Below are 20538 nucleotides of genomic sequence, written 5' to 3' on the forward strand. Positions count from 1 at the left end.
AACTATCACCTTTGGAAAGCTCATATGATGAGGCTTATCAGATCAAAAGGGTTATGGTCCTATTTGGATGAGGCTCAGCCTTAGTTGCAATGTCCTTTTGAGATTCTTCACCACAGGAATAAGATGGATGAGGCTATGGGTATCATCTACTTACATGTTTCAAATAGCTTGCTTTTTCACCTTGATGGTTTGCTCACTCCTCGGGCTATGTGGTCCAAATTTGATGATCTCTTTGGTACCATCAATGAGTTCATAGCATTACAGATTGAGGCGGAGCTCTCTTCCTTGTTACCTAAGTCCTTTCCTCACATTGAGGACTTTCTGAATAAGTTTAAAACCACCAAATCTATCCTTCAAAGTTGTGGTAAAAATAAGACAGACACAAAGTGTATCTACCTGATTCTCTCTAAGCTTCGAGGTCCCTATCAGAGATTTGCTTCAACATTTTATTCTACTATTGATGCCTTGGGTACACACTTCACCATGCCTACATTTGATGTGTTATGTGATCGCTTGACTATTAAGCAGGCTCACCTATCTTAGTTGGACACTCTCACGGGATCAAAGAACAAAGCATTGGTTGCACAGACATCTAAAGAGAACAAGAAGCAGAAATCGAAGCCTAAGAAGGATTCAGCTAGCAGTGAGAGTCCCTCAAAGCCACCACCTAAGTCTGATTCTAAACCGAATTCCTATCCCAAAAAGGAGAAATCTTCTAAGTCTGGTGAGTCTTCCTCCAAGACTAAGAAAAAATCAGATGAACTTTGCAGTTTTTGTGGCAAGGAAGGACATTTAGTTTCTCAGCGTTGGAAACGATTAGAGACTTTGGAGGAAGCCATGCATCAGCATCAAATTTCTTCTCCTCAACCTCCTTCTTCCTCTTCTATAGGGAAAGGACATGCTCTTTCCTGCACGAGCTATTACTTCTGCATCCACTTGAATTATTGATTCAGGGGCTTCTCAGCACATGACACACTCTTAGTAGCTTTTTACCTCACTTGCTCACAGTGATACTTTACAGATTGTTGTTGGTGACTCAGCACAACTTTCTGTTTCAGGTTTAGGTACTGTTCCATTGACATGTGGCTGTATTCAGGATGTTGTTTTGGTTCCTGAAATTTTGACAAACCTCCTCTCTGTTTATCAGATTTGTCATTCTGGATCTGGTAAAACATTTGAGTTCTCACCACATGATGTGGTTATTAGAGAGCTCCATGATCTTGATTTGGTTGTGGCTACTGGCAGTGTTGATCTTGATTCTTGGTTATACAGGTTTGATGGCTTTGAGAGTCCAGATGGTTCAAGTGTTTCTCTTGTAGCACATGCAAATTCAGTGAGAAGACTTTGGCATGAGCGTTTTGGCCATGTCAATTATAGATACTTACAACAGATGAGCACACAGGCACTTGTGATTGGACTCCCTCAGATATCCTGTACTGATGGTGTATGTCGAGGTTGTGCACTTGGCAAGCATCACTGGGATCCTTTTCCTACAGGTAGAGCCACATGTGCTAAGCCACCCTTGGATTTGGTACACAATGATCTTATGTCATTTTCGACTCCATCTTTTTCAGGGTCCAAGTATGTGCTCACATTCATTAATGACTTCTCCAGATGTAAATGGGTGTACTTTCTTAAGTACAAGTCTGATGTCTTTGATTCATTTCGAGTATTTAAGACATTAGTAGAAAAGCAGTCTGGTCTTTCTATCCAGAGGATACACATAGATAATGGGAGAAAGTATGTGAATTAGGCTTTTATAGATTTATGCACAGAGCACGGTTTGCAACATTAGTTATCAATTCCTCACACTCCTCCACAGAATGGTGTTGCTGAGAGAAAGAACACAACACTATTGGACATGGCTAATTGTATACTTCAGTCATCTTCCATGCAGCCTACTTTTTGGGCTGAGGCAGTTAATTGTGCCACTTATATTCAGAATTGGATGCCTCATAAGGCATTGCGGCAAATGATTCCTGAGGAGGCTTGGTCCCATGTCAAGCTTGATGTTTCATCATTTCAAGTTTTTGGTAGTGAGACTTGGTAATTTATTCCAGATTCTCAAAGGAAATCCATGGAGAGGAAGAGCCGACCACTCATATTTGTTGGCTACTGTGAGGATGTTAAGGCGTACAAGTTGTTTGATCCTGATTCCCAAGAGGTCTTGTTTAGGCGAGATGTCTAGATTGATTAGTGCCTTCCTTAGATGGATTCTTCATCACCAACTTCTCCCTCACTGCCTCCTCCTCCCTCTTGATCTTTTGAATATTCCTTATTCCTTGAGGATGAGGCAGATGATGGTCCACCATCTCCACCACCACCACCACCCATAGCTCATCCTTTGCCCAAGTGGGCCCGATTTACAGTTGATGTCACTGGTTCTATGGCAAGTGATCCTTCAGACTCTCATCGTACTCATGCACAGACATCTGGTTCTATTCTTTTGAGTCATGCCATTTAAGATGATCCTCATAAATTTTTAGAGGCGAAAGTTCACCCAGAGTGGGATAGGGCCATGGATGAGGAGTATTCTTCTTTGATGAAGAATCATACTTGGGATCTTTGTACTCTTTTGAAAGGAAGAAAGTTAGTTTGGTGCAAGTGGGTGTACCATACCAAGTATGTTGCAGATGGTTCTATTAATAAGTATAAGCCTCATATTGTTGCAAAGGGGTTTTCTCAGGTGGAGAGTATTGATTACTCTGAAACCTTTGCTCCTATCATGAAGATGAATTCTATTCACTTTGTACTTTCACTTGTAGCTTCACAGGGATGGACAGTTTTTCAAATGGATGTGAAGAGTACCTTGTTGCATGGATACCTTCATGAGGAGATCTATATGGAGTAGCCTCAGGGATTTGTGCAGGATTCCTCTTTGGTTTGTAGACCTCGACATTCATTATACGGTCTCAAACAGGCCCCTCAAGCTTGGTATGAGAATATGGACTCTTTCTTGCTCTCCATACTCTTCACACGTTGTCATTCTGACCCACGGTTTCTATTCAACATCGGGGGGATGATATAGTTATCCTTGTGCTATATATTGATGATCTCATCATTACTGGTAGCTTGTCCTCCTTGATTCGGGATATTCAAAGAGCTTTGATGGAGCAGTTTGAGATGACAGATCTTGGAATTCTACACTATTTTTTGGGCCTAGAGGTTATTCAGTCTTCTGATGGGATTTCCATACTTCAACAAAAGTATTCCCTTGATATGCTTCACATATTTGACATTCTTTCTTGCAAGCCTGCACCCACACCATTTCAGTCAGGTGTTGTTTTGTCTGCCACTTGTTATATACCTTCCCTGGATCCTACCTTTTACAAGCAGTTGGTTGGCAGTTTTTTGTACTTGACACATACACTCTCAAATCTTTCGTTTGCGGTTGGTCTTGTCTCAAGGTTCTCCCATGATCCCCATGAGAGCCATTCGCAAGCTACCAAATGTATTTTGAGGTACATTCGGGGCACTACATAGTTTGGCATTCACTATACTTCAAGATCCCCTCACATTGTTGGCTTCACTGACTTAGATTGGGCTGGTGACGCTCATGATCGGAAGTCTACTTCTGGCTTTGTTTTTTGCCTTGGTTCTGGCCCTATTACATGGTCTTGCAAGAAACGGTCTTCTATTGCATTATCATCTATAGAGGCTGAGTACCGAGCTGCGGTGCTAGCTAGTCAGGAAGGTTTATAGCATCGACAATTGATGATTGAGTTTAGGTTTCCTCCTGATAGTCCCACTATTCTTTGGTGTGACAATCAGAGTGCAATTCACATTTCTCACAACCCAGTGGAGCACTAGAGGACTAAACACATTGATCTTCACATCCACTTCATCAAACAGTTGATTCAGGATGGCTTTCTCATCTTGGAGTACATTCCTATAGAGGAGTAGGCTGCTGACATCTACACTAAACCTTTTGCATCTTTTTGCTACCTTCAGTTGCGCTCTATGCTTGGGGTGAAGGAAGTTGTCCTTGGGGGGTCTCATTGATGCCTTCCTTCCTTCATGTTTTTTTTAGCATGCTTTTCCATCTCTTTTTGGAGTAGAGTTTTTTCCCACGTGGTTTTCTCTATTTCTCCAGTTTACAAAGATTTGGTTGTGATTAGGTACCTCATCAGGCCTTGTTGTCGGGTCTCAAAATTGCCTTCATCATGTAGTCGCATTTTGCTTCATGCATTTAGTTTTTTAGCTACTCCCTAAGTTCATCTTAAGGGGGGGTGTTAGAGTTATCATGCATTAGCTAATAATTATTTATTTAATTATTAGTCTATTATCCTCTACACTTAAGCTAAACTTAGGCATTTAATAATATGGTAGGTATTTATTATTAAATACACTTTATGCCTTTAGGGTTTCTTTAGGGTCGCACAACTTTAGGGTTGCATATTCTCCTTTTATAAGGATTGTATTATACTTTTTATTTCATTCCCTCTGTGAATGATAATCTTTTTCTTCAGAGCCATTGTTGTTTTTTTGTCTCCATTCTTCTCTTGTGACAGGTATTTTGCTTGTAGGTATTCTTGGGACATCTGAAGTTGTATTTCTCAACTTCTTCAGTTTTGTTCTACATTTTGGTATCCATTTCCTAAAGGGGGGAAGTTCACTTCACTTTCTTGTTCTACACCTTGTGCTCTAGTACCATTATTCTCTAGAGAAGTCTCCTTATCCTTCTTTTCACCACCATCCTTCCCATTACCACCAATGTTATATCAAAAAAGACACATCAATGTTATGTGTAGAAACATATGCAATATCCTCCAAGTCAAAGTCATCCTCAATTCTCAATTCTCGTTTCTTCATTTCCTTCAGGATCCTTGTAGTGAATTCTTTTGTTTCCTTCTACACTTTTACCTTTATCATCATCCTTGATACTCATTAGGATGTACACATTTGGCTCTATTTTCAATTCTTAAGATTATCTCTCAGTAATCATGGTAATCTCATCCTTAGTCAGCATGGCTCCAACCTATCTTAGAGCTTGTTCTCTTAACTTTTCTTCAAGCCTCATGACCTCATCTCTCTCAACCAACAATGCATTAGTAAGGCACTCTGAAAGTTGATCCAGGATGTCACTTAAGGTCAAATTATACTTCATCATATACATAATTATAGCTTGTTCATTAACTTCTCGATTACATGAGGGTACATCCACATAAATTTTAGCATTTTCTTCTAGAGTCCATGACATTAAATTGCATTAAGGATTGCATCTAGGTTGAAGGGGTCTTGTTATAATGTCTCTAGAAGAGTCTTCTTTGTCTTAGTTCCCTTCCTTTTCTCTTTCCTTTTTCCTTTAGAGCTTCCTTCTTCTTTATCTTTCTTTGTTATCTTTTCTCTTCTTTTTAGCACAAAAGTCTACTTTTCCTTTTCTTCCTCTTCTTCATCATCACTCTCTATATTCACAGGAGTGAAATTTTCTCTTAGCATATTGTTTACACCTTTTCTTCTTCTTCTTTTGAACAAGAATCTTAGATTGCTTTGGAACCACGGGAGCAAACCTCTTTCTACTAGGTGGAATCTTTATAGGTCTAGAAGGCTTGGTAGGTGTAGTAGTGACAATGGGAGAGCTTCATATCCTTCTAGGTCCAAGGGATGAATATGGGGCATCAACAGGAGCTTTAGATGCCTTAGTAGTGCTACCGGCTGAAATTTCTAGCATCTCCTCCAACCCTACCTTTGTTTTCTCAAATTTCTCATCAATATTCTTCATTGCTATCTTATTAGCGATCTCCTCATAGGTCCCAAATCTCTCCACATTAGGATCCTTAGGCTTGTTTGACCAATATTTTAGCATATGCAATCCACTCAAGTTCGAAGACCTCATAAGGTAACTTAGGGATCCATGAAGTTATGGGCTCAACAACCTCCATGTAATAATTATCCTTATCCACCATAAACTTAATCACTTCCTTGCAAGGTATGTGCACCAAGATGGTGAACAAAAAAGTGGCCACTAGCAAAAAAAAATCCTAAAAGGAATTAAATTTGTGTTTTTGATAAATTCAAAAACCTTGTATGTGTTAAGGCTTGGAAAATCCAAGCCAAAACACATACATGTTATTTTAATTAAATATAAGTACATACTTTAAAATAAAAACAAGTATGTTCTTTTATGAGAAAAAAACATGCATGTTTTATAATTTGTATGTGTATGGTAAGCAAGAAAAACAGGTACATGTTTTGTTGACATTAAGCTAGAAAAGGAACACGACCTTAGATGCTAATTCATTTGGCCTTCTCTTAGTTTTTTTTATCGGGATATATACATAAAATATAACATTTAAGTATAAGAAAAGTTATATATTATGTATATATTAGCAGGATGTTTGAAAATGGTTTCGGATCTCTAGGTGTCATAATGCATATTCTAGACTTTAGGAGATATTATAGTTTTTCAGACAATTAAATTTCAATAACTATTGGGATTCTATCATCATTCTCTTGTTAGCTCTCTATCTCACACTTGTTGTATCCCCCAATCTCTAGACCTATTTTTTCCTATCTCTCTCCTTTTCCTCTCTCTCTACTTTTCTCTAACTCACTCTCCCCTCTTTCCCTAAGCTCTAGATCTTATAATTTCTTAAACTTAGTCAAATTTCAATAATCACTAAGCTCCTATTATCATTCTCTCTCTATCTCTATTTCACTTTCTTTGTCTCCCTCGATGTCTAGACTTATCTCTATTCCTATCACTCTCCCTCTCCCCTTCTCTCCCCCATCTCTCTATCTCACTCTTTCCTCTCTCCCCAATTCTCTACATCTCTCCTATCTTCTCTACCTACCTCACACACATTCTCTCCTCTCTATCTCACCTCTCTCTCCCCTTCCCTAGCTCTCTCTCTCTCATTCCCTCTCTCTACTTATCTATATCTCTTCTCTCCCTTTCCCAACATACATCACGTCACTCCCTCCCTACCTCTTTCTCTAAATACCTCTACCTCTCTCCCCCCCTTTCTCTCTATCTCATCCTCCCAAGCTCCCTTTCTACTTATCTCACTCTCACCCTTTCCCTGTCTACTTACCTCTATTGGTCGTTCGGTGGGTCAACGCCTCCTATGGATTCGTGACATGGCTTTCATCCACCTCCCGTGGATCCTTAACTCTGGTCGCACACTCGTTCACTGATAGTTCAATCTTTTGGTGTAACGGCAACAATGATTCCAACAAATGGTATCAGAGCGCCAGGTCATAGGTTCGAATCCTTGGAGTTGCCCTTGGAATCCTCAGTAGTCACTGAGGGGAGAATTGTTGGTCGTTCGGCGGGTCAATGCCTCCTGTGGATTCGTGACATGGCTTTCTCCCACCTCCCGTGGATCCTTAACTCTGGTCGCACTCCCGTTCATTGATAGTTCGAGCTTTTGGTGTAACGACAATGGTGATTCCAACAACCTCTATATCCCCTCTCCCTCTCTCCGCATACTTCTACCTCCCTCCCTCCCTACCTCTATTAATCTACATAAATCTTGATTTCTCCCTCTCTCCACATATTTATACCTCCCTCTATCCCTACCTCTATTAATCTACATAAATATCACTCACCCGCTCTCTCTTTCTCCCTCCCTCCCTCCTTCCTTGTCCATTTCTCTTTATCTCTCTCTTTATTTCCCCTCTCCCTCTCTCTACCTAATTCTCTTTCCATCCTCTCTACTTTTATATCCCCTAACTCTCTACCTCATTCCCTCAATACTACTATTTATCTCACCTCACTCTATCTATCTCTACCTCCATCCCTTTCTCTCTCCATCCCTCCTTCCATCTAAATATTATCTCTCTAATTGCTTGTCTCTATCTACCCTCCCTCTCTTCGAATACATCTTCTTCCCTCCTGTAGCGTCCTAAAATTGCGACACTTGCAATTTCGACTGCATTTCGGTCTTCACGATGGCGACGCAACACGCAACCTGAATGGAGACCCTGAAACTTGCTCACGACACTGAAAACTACATTTTTCAAGCACCTTGGCCTGAACCTCCTTGCACCCTGCTGTCCCGGGAGGTGGGACCAGAGCGCCCAGCGCCCTGGTCCCTGGGTCCTATTTTGGGCCCAGTCTCCTAAGGGGTCTCGGGTCTTTTTGTTTGCAAATTGGAAATTAACTTTCCTGGTTGGCCTAAGGTCGGGAAAATCAGTCTATCAGCCCTAAATGACAAGTATATAAACTACACTTTTCTCTCTCATTTGGATAACACATACATGATGAAAAAGGCGTGGAAACTATACTCAAGCATTCAAGCATTCAAGCATTCCTTCTAAGTCTCCATTCAAGGCTAAGTGTTGCATTCAAGACAAGGATTCAACCATTGAAGAGGAGATCACATACTACATGCTACATACAACATACTACTACAACATACAACATACAACATACAACATCTAAACCTTTGCACATAAGGATACAAACATCCTTAGAACAAGGTATTAGTACTTGTTTTACATACATTTACATTTACAACACTTGCTCATTTCTTGGTTAATTCCAAAACTGGGGTTTGACCTAAAGGCAAACCCCTAATCCCTAACCCCCCAATCGTCTTCGCTTTTCTGTGTGTAGGTTGCAGGTACGTGGCTGAAATTGAAGATCTGGAATCCTTGTGCAGAGATGAACAGATCCCCCTTCGTTTCACGGATTTTTCGGAGGACCGTGGCGCCGGGCGCCATCTTCCCGACAACTTTTGCTCAAATTTGCAGGACAGCGCCGTATCGACATTTTACTGCTAATTCCAGGTCCGCAGCTTCATACTGTATTCCTATCTCAGTTTATAAGCGAATCTTTATCACTTTCTATGCATGCTTAGCTTAATTCTCCTATCAACATTCTTTACGAAAGAGGGTAGCCTTACTGTCTTAACCCTTGAAACACATTTAGCATCCAATCTTGCATTGCGTGGGATTGGATCTTGTGGGTTTCAACCCCTCTTTTGAATGTAAAGTCTCTCCCCTAAGTGAAAACCATCGAATCCTAGCGAACCTCCCTCCTCTCTCCTCGGAGTTGGAAGAGGGGAGAACAACTAGGGTTCGATCGCGATTTTCCGCTTTACACCTCCCTTGTTCTAACTCTCTACTCCACTTTTGTCTACCTCACCTCTCTCTATCTCTCTCCTTCCCTCTTCACCTATCTCTATCTATCTAGGTATTTAGATAAATAGAGTACAAGGGAAGTGTGGGAGAGGTAAGTAGAGAGAAAAGAAAAGAGAAAGAGGTAATAGAGAGGGAGAGTGGAGAAAGAGTTGAGATTGATAGAAGTAGCAAGGGAAGGTTCACTAGATAGAGGGAAAGATAGAAATAGTGGTCTTGTGCAGAGGGAAATATATGTAGAGAAAGAGAGAGGGATAGGGGAGATAGTGACAAGTTTAGAGTGGGGAAATAGATACAGAGAGGTGGAGGTGGAAGGAGAGAGAGAGAGAGAGAGAGGGGGGGGGGTGAGATGGAATGAGGGAGGGAAGGAGAGGTATTAAAAGAGAGGGAGGGTAGATAGAGATAATTGGTTAGAGAGAGAGTATGGAGAGAGGATGGAAGGAGAGAAAGGGAGAGAGAAGTAGAGAGAGTGACTTAGGTAAGATAAATAGTAGTATGGAGGGAGGAGGTAGAGAGTTAGGGGAGATACAATTAGAGAGGGATGAAAAGATAGGTAGGTAGAGAGATTGGAAGGGGAGATAAAGAGAGTAGGAGGGAAGACATATGGAGAGAGAGAGAGAGAGAGAGGAGAGAGAGAGAGAGAGAGAGAGAGAGAGAGTACAAATATATTGATAAGTAGAGAGGTGGAGAGAGGGAAGGAGGGAGGGATGCAAGAATAAAGATAGAGGGTGGGAGGGATATTTATTTAGATAAATAGAGGTAGGTAGGGTAGAAGAGAGAGGTATGTATAAAGAGAGGGAGAGAGGAGATAGATATAAGTAGAGATAGAAGGGGAGAGAGAGGGGGGGAATGACATCTATCTAGAAAAATAGAGGAAGGGATTGAGAGGGAGGTATGTAGAGAGAGAGAGAGAGAGAGAGAGAGAGAGAGAGAGAGAGAGAGAGAGAGAGAAGCCTGAGAGAGAGGTAGAAAGATATGTTTAGATCTTGGGGTGGACAGGATAAGTTGAGATAAAGAGAGGTAGAGAGAGGGGAGAGAGGGAGGGTGACAAGGAGAGAGATATGTATAAATCTTGGGGGAGACAAAGAGGGTGAGATAAAGAGAAATAACGAGGGAAGGAGGGAACGAGTGAGAGAGGGAGATTTATGTATATAAATAGAGGGAGGGAGGGAGGGATGTAGAGGTATGTATAGAAAGGGAGGGGGAGATAGAGGTTAGTATAGAGGGAAAGGTTGAGAGTGAGATAAGTATAGAGGTAGCATGGGAGAGAGAGAGAGAGAGAGAGAGAGAGAGAGAGAGAGGTAATGTAGACAGGTAAAGATAGGAAGGGAGTAAGGGGACATATGTAGGGAGAGGGAGAGAGTAGATAGATATAAGTAGAGAGAGGAAAGGAGAAGGAGGTTTAGAGGGGGAGAGAGATGAGATAGAGAGGAGAGAATGTGTGTGAGGTAGGTAGAGAAGAGAGAGGAGATATAGAGTAGAAGGGTGAGACAGATAGGTTTAGAGATTGGAGAGAGACGAGAGAATGATATAGAGAGATATGGAGAGAGAGAGAGAAAGGGAGAATGATAGCAAGAGAGATAGGTCTAGAGATCGAGCGAGACAAAGAGAGTGAAATAGAGAGAGAGTGGGAGTAATAATAGGAGCTTAGTGATTATTGAGTTTTGACTAAGTCTGAGAATTTTGTTACCCTCATTTACAGTCATGCCACAAACATGGGATAATCCCTACAAATTCTGTCCAAATTTTTAGTCCATGTGCTCTAAGCATGAAAATCAAGGCAAATTTAATTCTCTTGTGTTTACTTTTTCTCATCATGAAAATTGCTCAATTTGAGTCAATTTAATAAATTGACTAAGTTTCCTTTATAGCACTTAGTTTTTATTTTTAAATGCATTTTTGGGGTTTAACCCCAATTTTACACTTGCTTTCTTCTAAGATGCATTTCGGGATTACAAACCCGAAATACACATCTTACGTGCATTTTAGGTTTGTAATCTCGAAATGCACATTAATGAGGCACAATTTGCATTTATTGATGAGTGTTTGATTTTTAATCGGATTCTTCCTTTTTGAATTTTTTTTTGTTTCTCCCCATTTGTGCCTCTTTGTTGAAGGTCATTAAGCTCCCATGATTTGCAGTGAGGTCAAATCTTGTGATCGAATCGGGTTCTCCCTTTTTCCTTCCATTTAAGTTTTATTTTCTTCCTTTCTTTTATTTATTTTTGTTTGCATTTCGTAATGGCTTTTGTTAAACCCTAGTTTTGACTTGTTTTATTTTAGGGTTTTTTATTTGGAAGTTTCAATTTGATTTTTCAAAATGTATCTTCCAAATCGATGTTGTTCAGGTTCCAAAATCCAAAGGATATCGACATTGCTATTATTGATTAACAATGGTGTCATTCGGGCTTTGAAACTCGAATGACATTGTTGTTATTCATTTTCATCCATTGTGAACCATTATCATAAACATTTCAGTGTTTCTTAGAGTTTAAAATCTAAATGACACCATCAAAAACACTTTGATGTGGTGTTGTTCGAAATTTAAACTCTGAACAACATTGTTGCATTGCTTGAGTTACACGACTATGTGGTGTACTTCAGAGCCATAGCTCTGAACCACACCAAACCATATGTTTTGGTGGTGTTGTTCGGAGTCATGACTCCGAACCAAACCACTACACTGATTCTTTGAATTGCACCCAAGTGTGATTCGGAGGTTATAACCTCAAACTATATTGATCCATCATAGTGTAGTTCAAGGTTGTAACCACCGAACCACACGATATTATTGCACAATGTTTTCAATATTTTAATAGGTGTAATTCAAGGTCACAACCTAGAACTACACCAAATCCAAAATACCAAAAGGTATAGTTCAAGTTTGTGATCCTAAACCATGCCTAGAAATTACACTACCCTTTTTCAAATGCACAAGTGTAGTTTGGGTTTACAAACCTGAACTACACCAAACCTTGTCATTTTGTAATCTCAAGCATAGTTCAAGTTTACAAACCCGAACTACACCAACTACACCAATGCATTGCATAATTCAATTTGTCCTAAGTGTAATTCAGGTTTACAAACCTGAACTACACACACATGTTTTGCAATCTAAAGTGTAAATCAAATTTATAAACCCGATTCACACTTGTTTTTCCCCCAAAGTAAAATTAGGGTTTCTAAATCCAATTTCAGCACTCATGGTAGTCATCAAGCCGATTGTTTCATAATGATGAACGTTTCTCATGAAATATGTAGTGGTGTTTCTCTCCTAACTTTGTAAGGCTCATTCTACCAATGTTTTAGTTGTAGTTTCTAATCAAATAACAAAGCCTTCTCCCAGCAAGAAAACCATGAGGTTAAAAAAGCAAGACATTCATCCTATCATTCCACCTTCTTTAGTATCATCTAATATTTATAATATCAGAGATACAGAGATAGATCATGTGGACCTTGAAGAATTTCTCAAAAGGGTCAAAGAGCCCCCTCAGCACTACAAGATGGACTCCACTATCAATAGTAATATCCACTTAGTCTTTGCATTTCCTATGTCTGATCGAAATCCAGGATTTGTGCTTGGAGTAGCCAATCAATTTGAAACTCATGGTAGACGTGTTAAAGATGGGGATAGTAAAAAGCTCATCTGATTGGATGAAGATTTATTCGACACTATTTTCAAATGTTATAGATAGGTATGCAAACATTGATATGTAGACAACTCAAGCCTATTATGAGAAGCACTCGGACAAGTGTGGAAGAAATATGAATGACAATTGGTTGAAGACTCACAGACCTACCATTTCTACATGGCCTAAGACTTTTCACTATAATGACTTCATTCAGGAAGTTAATGATTTGATTACTCTTCTCAATAGAGTAAAGGGTCTTCCAATTTTACACACATGTCATGAATGGATGTATTGATACATCCATATTATCAGGAAACATAAGGAAATGATATGTACTAGGGCAAACAGATATTTGATGCTCTATGTGACCAACTCTCCAAGGTACCTACAACTCTGAAGTCTTAGATGACTTCGTACTTGGTGTACACTGCAACATCTATGAGACATTTTCCATATTTGTCCACAGAAGGAGATAGAAGACAAGTTCTTGTCTATGAATATTATTCCTAGCTGGTCTTAAAGAAAAACTTGCACCATTTCAAGAGAGTTAATGATAGTTTTTTATATCATTACATCTACATTCTCAACAAAGATCTCCAAAAGAAGAGAGTATCAGATGAAGCTTGGGATGTGGTTAATTAGTGTGGATGCATGTTTATGCAATTTCCTACTTTCACCTACCTCAAGGTAGGATGTTTTGATGATCAACCCTTTATGCTTCCTAGATATCTGTTAGACATGATTGTTCTTATGGAGTTAGCTCAACAGATGGTTGTGGTTCATGAATGATAATTGGGTTCCCATAGGTTTCTACTTCTGAATCTACACATTTTGGTTCTTCCATCTTCAACAACTAGTTAGTCAACTTTAGATACTCCTTAGGATAACATTGAAAATGTATTTTCCACCTTCCCAAATTTGTCTAAGGTATCTACTACCATGCTTTATGATTTTGAAAAGTTCATATCAGATACTGCACCCATTCCCAATGTATCCACTACAAAAGTGACACCTTCTATTGTGACTCCTACTTCACCTATCATAACCACTATCATTCAGGGATAGGAACCCTCTTCACAAACATTATTTATGAAGATTGATGATTATGCTTCTTTGCCACCTTGGTTGCTTTTAAACACTCCCAAGAGGAAGAAACAAATCATCTCCCTAGATGACTTTGTACTTCGGCTAGTTGGTTCCTATTAGACTGAAGATCACAAAGAAAGAAAAGACTATCACAAGAGTGAACGTGGATAAGTTTAAAAGTAAGTATGTGGAGATTGCAATACCTCCTCCTAAAAAGAACAATACTGAGATGTATCCCACAAACTATGTCTACAGATAGAATAGATTTGGGCAAGTAGACTCATGATGTAACCAAAGAATATGCTCAAGCAACTTTTGATGCCCTCATGGCAAGATATGATGAATATAAGGTAAAGAAGGACAGTCTTAAAGCACAAGTGGAGCAACTCACTTTTGTGCTAATTAAGATAACAAAATCTTCATAAATAGTTGATTCGGTGACTTCATCAATTGATAAGAAAGTTGAGTGATTAATCTATTGCGATAGAGCAGTGGGAGAATGGATGGATAGAATGCTTACTCGAGGGACACATTTATTGAGGTTTGTAGTTACTTTGATTGATAATCTAGAAAGTGTAAAGTCTGAGGTTGGAAAGACACTAGATCTCCTCTCTTAAGAGTTGGAAGCACATGATAAATACTTCAATACAATGAACAAAGAGAAGCATTGGAACATCAAATGAACACTCTGGAGAGACTCATCAAATGCATGAGGAAGGCATAGAAAGAATGTATTCATAAAGGAAAGGAAATCATTGAAAAAATATCAGAAATACCTTGTAGATTCCTTAATGAAAACCAAAAAACTCTTCATGTAGATGTCATCATTAAAGAGTTCAGTTTATTAGTCAACACGAAAGTTGATAAAGAGGACTTTTCTATATCCTCAATTGATAAACTAGTAGATCTGCAAGTCATTCTGGACAACTTAGGATCTCTCTTGAAAAAACATAACAAATGTTATGTTGGTTTGGGAGATTTGATCACTCGGGTTAAGGTTATCACAAGCCACATTCAAGGTCTTGATTAGTCTCAGATGAAAGTCTAATGGTGAAAAATTAGGGTTTCTACCCCAAGAGAGATGAAAACCACTAGTTTTAAACTTGGGAGACCATTACATTAAAAAGAGGGTGAATCCACTAGATTTAGTTAAAAACTAGCAAGGATTAAGATTGAATACTAATTGGATTGATTAATTTTGGGGTCCCTCTTTTGTAATTTGAATTGTTGAATTAAGATAAAGTGTTGGAATTGAAGATAAAAACATTAAAACAAAGAGATACAAATGCAAGATTGAGTTGTGCACATGGATCTATGAAATGTTCATAGACTCGGATCTGATCCTTAAAAGAGTACCTAAAATGTCAAGACCATGGTGCCTGCAACCATGGTCCTCTGAAATTTTCGCACACCCAAGTGGGATTGATTTGTCACTATAAATAATGTCGATTCTAAAGATTGCAGCTTTGTACCTGTTTCCAACACACAGAAAGAAGGGGAAAAAGGTTGGGAATAGGGGCTTGCCTAAGTCAAACCCGAGTTTTGGAATTAATCATCAAAATAAGATATAGATAATTGAAATTGCTATAATGGAAGATTCTTCTTTTGAGGGAGATGTTGAATAATGACTAAACATCAAATGATATACCTCCTTGTGAATTTTTGTTTGTCTCTACATGGGATTAGGGTTTCATGAAGTCTTCTACAAAATAGGATAAAAAATGTCTACTTCAATGCTTGAATCTTGACTTCATTGTTGCTCCAAGGCTTGAAGGAAGATTTATTAGTGCTCAATTGCTCTTGAATGCTTGTTTTCTTGATGTCAAATTGAATTTAATATGTGTGGATGTCAAAATCAGAGGGGAAAGCCTCCTTTTATACTTGCCTTTCGAGAAAACTAATTAATTTTCTGACATGAGCCGACACAACACTAGGAAACCTACTTATTTTTTAAACGCTAAATTGTGTTTTTGAGGGGCCCAAAATAAGGAGGACCATGGCATGGTGCCATGGTCCTAGTGAGGACCAAGGCGCCATGCCTTGGTCCTACCTTATTTTGGGGCTAGGACAAGGTACCAAATTGATGTAAAGTTAAAAAATGTAGCAATACTTGAGTGGTATGAGCATAATCAGGTCTATATCAGGCCTAAGGGTGCAAACACTAAGGTGGGGACCCAAATACAATCAAAATTGCAAAGGGGGTGCAATTTTAGGACACTATAGAAAGCCTCTCTACAAAAGTTTGAATATTTCTTGAAGCAAGATCAGAATGAACCCGAAGTGTCATAGGACACTTAGTAATTTTTCATGCTTTTGAGTTTAGGTGTATTTTTGTAATGTGCATTCGACACTTGAGGTGTCTTTTTGTATGTACATTTTTACACTCTGGGTTAGCACAAGTCCTAAGTCAAATAGGACTTGACTTTTGAAAAAGTCATAGTTGGTTATACTTTTTCCTAGTTATGCTCATAGCCCCTCTCCTATATTTATGAGGGTACTTTTGTAAATAGGATCTTTCAACTTTATGAAACTAGACTTTGTCAAAGTGAATAGAAAAGTGAAACTTTGAGTTCATTTGTAATTTTTGCAAATTCAATAAAAAAGGAAAGCATCTTTGGCATTCAAACTTTGAGTTGAATTCATTATGTTTCTTAGCGAGAGTGTTCTTATATCATTCTTGTTATAGAATGTAATTTGCTTGAGTAAAAGTAGTGTGTAAAAATATTGTTGGAGAGTAGAGTAAATTCAGTCTTGTAGACTTTGTGTTACAATTCAAAATTTACAAAGTAGAATTTGTGAGTAGATAACGGTTTGAAGACTTTGAGCTTTACCTTATTATCATAGTAAACATTTGTGAATTTGTATGTAAATAAAAATATAAAAACTTTGAGATTTATTTTGTTATTTTAGAGAAAGTTCATATTGGGTTATAAAGGTTATTCATCAAAAAAAGGTTGATAGGATAATAGTGTACTAAAGACTTTAGGCTTTGGTCACTATTTTCTCATCCCTGGAAGCAACGAAAGACTTTGTGCTTTTATAAAAAAATTGCTTCTTATTATTTTTAAATTTCATTCATATGCTCCTAGATTTTTTCTTAAGAACTTAGTACTTTTCTGAATTATTGTTGCTCTTGATTGCAAAATCCTTTCTCAAAAGAGAGAAAAGAATAAACATTTATTCTAGAGAGAGAGAGAGAGAGAGAGAGAGAGAGAGAGAGAGAGAGAGAGAGAGAGAGAGAGAGAGAGAGAGAGAGAGAGAGAGAGTGAGATGATGTAACCCAAGCTTAGAATAGGATCTAAAGTTAGAATTTGGTTTAAAATTGTTTAGAACAATAAGCAAGGGGGAGCCTTCCCTTATAAATAGGAGATATTTAACCTCACACACTATGGCTAAAACCACCATTTTGTAAACCTTTCAAGTTTACAAAAAATTTATCCAACAAAATTATAAGATCTCCTAAAATCTAGAATCTGCATTATGACTCCTAGAGATTTGAATTCATTCTCAAACATCCTACCAATATATACATAAAATATAAATTAAATTATTAAACATTATATTTTATGTATATATCTTGATGAAAAAAACTAAGAGAAGGCCAAAGGATTTGGCATCTAAAGCCATGTTCCTTTTCTCACTTAATGTCAACAAAACACGCACGTGTTTTGCTTGTTTACCATAACATACAGATTATAACACGTGTGTGTTTTTTTCTCATAAAATCATGTACATGTTTTTTTATTTCAAGTAATGTGTGTGTATTCCTAATTAAAATAACACATATATGTTTTGCCTTGTACAAATCCTTGGATGACAAACCTTAGGCTTTGGATCTTCATTTCCCTCCTTTTAACGTGTCTTCTTCTTCCAATCTAGTTTCTCAACTTATGTGCCATCAAGTTTATCCGTTATCAAGTGGGTATTTGTAAAATTACCACCATAATTTTACACATCTTCTGATCTTTCTAACCATATTTTTTTTTAAGATTTGAATAACATATTAATTTTTAATTAATCTTACCAATGTCTCCAGAGTTCTCAGAGACATATGTGTACCATTTTTTTAATAAATTTTGAAATACTTGTCCAAATTTGAAACAAAACATATATTATTGTTCTACTCTTTAAAAAAATTGAATTAATGATTATTTTGGTGCACGTTATGCGACACACACAAATAGGTATATGATATTCAAGATGTGTCCACTTTGAAAAATTATAAAAAATTAAATGCTCAACAAAAAATACATAACTTCTAGTGCTCACTCTTAAGTATCTTTTTGCCAAAGTATTTTAAATACTAAATGAAACTATAACTTTTTTTATGCACACACTAGACACTATGATATGTTTTTTTCTGAAAAAAAATAGGAACATTTTTGTGTGTGTGAAAGATTGACCCCCTTAATATTATCCATTTTTGAAAAAAAAAATAGTAGTTTCGAAACTAGATTCAAAGTACCACAATTCTTGTTCTTTTGGTATCTTCAAATTTTGAGTGAACGAGTCTCAAATTGCTCCTCCAAGTTCAAGTTTAATTGATTTCAAAAAAAAGGTGGTCACTTATACCCCGCTTTGTGTTCACCATCTTGGTGCACTTACCCTGCATCTCTCAATTACTTATGTAAATATTCTCTCTCTCTCTCTCTCTCTCTCTCACACACACACACACACACACACACACAAACACACGAGGCTCTCTCTTGAGTCTCTCCCTCTATTTTGCTTAACCACTAACTTCATCCCTACCTTCCTCTCACTTAGGCTCTCTTTTTCTCCCTCCCCTCTCTCTCTCATGTCCCTCCCTCTCTTTCACTCAACCCACCCTCTCTCTCTCTCCCTCAATCCTCTCTCTCTCTCTCTCTCTCTCTCTCTCTCTCTCTCTCTCTCTCTCTCTCTCTCTCCTCTCTCTCTCTCTCTCTCTCTCTCTCTCTCTCTCTCTCTCCTCTCTCCCTCTATTTTGCTTAACCACTAACTTCATCCCTGCCTTCCTCTCACTTAGGCTCTCTTTATCTCCCTCCCCCTCTCTCTCTCATGTCTCTTCCTCTCTTTCACTCAACCCACCCTCTCTCTCTCTCTCTCTCTCTCTCTCTCTCTCTCTCTCTCTCTCTCTCTCTCTCTCTCTCTCTCTCTCTCTCTCTCTCTCTCTCTCTCTTCTTTCCTCCCTCTCTCTCACTTTGATTCTCTCTCTCTTTCTCTCCCCTTCTCTTTTCCCCAACCCCTCTCTCTCTCTCATGTCTCTCCCTCTCTTTCACTCAAGATATTTTTCTATTTAGAGGTAAGAGCCCTAGAGCTTAGGGAAAGAGGGGTGGAAGACTTGGGGAGATAGATAGAGGTCAGAAAGATAGAGGGGTGGAGAAGTAGATAATGAGATAGGGAGGGAGAGGTAGAGATGTATAGATCAAGGGAGGGAGATACATAGAGAGGGGGAGAGGGAAGAGAGAGGGAGGGATGCAAGGATAGATATTGGGGTAAGGAGGGAAGGCAAGGTAGAGAAGGAGAGAGGGTGGGAGAGATCTAGAGAGGGCAGATGTAGAGAGGTGAGGGGGAGAGAGAGAAATTCACAAAGAGAGAAAGAGGGTAAGGAGATAGGGAGAGAGATGAAGAGGGAGGTAAATAAATAGAGCTTGGGGAGAGAGGGGTCAAAGACCTAGAAGGAAAGATAGAGGTGAGAGAGATAGGGGGAGAGAGAGGTGGGTAATGAGATAGGGAGGGAGAGGTAGAGAGGAAAGGATAAAGGGAAGGAGAGACCTAGGGATGGGGAGAGATAGCGGGTGGGAGGGAGAATTAGTAATCGAGAGAAAGGAGAGAGGGGAGAGAAAATGGTGCAGGGGCACCTCATTAATGAGCTAATCATGGATCTGATGATGAAGATTAGGATCTTAGGATCATTGTGAATGTCTTTTGTTTGTGAAATTTTCATGTATTCAATAAAGGACCCCACCATGTAAACCAATGCCACAAATTAGGCATCCTGATAAGCCAATTTGGAAAATTTGGTCAATAGGGGTAGAATGATGTTTTTTTTGATGTGTGTAGGTGGTGTTTGGCTGATCCAAGTTGTGTGGATCCCAAACTTGTCTTGGTTGACAACTTTTATCAAAAATGCAACTTTGCAAATCTCAGTTGATGTAAGCCTCTTAACGGCTCCAACCTCTTCAAATTTGGTTGGAAACCATTGGAGAATGTCTATATACCTTGTGGACATGATTCCCAAGGTTGGTGTGATTGGTGATTGAAATTTGAAAGCATAATAAATCAAAAAACTGAGTTTTTTCACTGAAATTTTGAAGTTGTTGTTGTACGTCATTGTACGGATTGAATTTGATAAATATATTCGTGGAGTAGGTAGAGGACTGAGTTACCTCTATTTTGGTAGTGGTTTGAGGCCTTGATCTTCTTTGAGTAGTGATAACCCCTTGTTTTATTGACTGTAACCCGGAAAGCAAGGGTTTGGCTACGGTTTTGCCTAAAAATGGCCATATCTTGCATCACACTCATCTAGAAGGTCTTTCCTTAGGTGGAATGCAATATTGGCCAGTGCATTTTATTATTTTCATGGATTTTTGTAGGGGAGGATTCATTGTGAAGAGTATGATGTAAATCTAGGTAGGCATCTCCATGTGACTACCTTGGACAAAATTAGGACATTCATCCTAAAATCTTATAGCGGTGGATTCTAGGCATGTAACCCTAGAATTAGAGGTTATTCATGATCCCCCACATTCTCATG

Source organism: Cryptomeria japonica, chromosome 2, assembly GCF_030272615.1.
Source record: "Cryptomeria japonica chromosome 2, Sugi_1.0, whole genome shotgun sequence".
NCBI classification, from domain to species: Eukaryota; Viridiplantae; Streptophyta; class Pinopsida; order Cupressales; family Cupressaceae; genus Cryptomeria; species Cryptomeria japonica.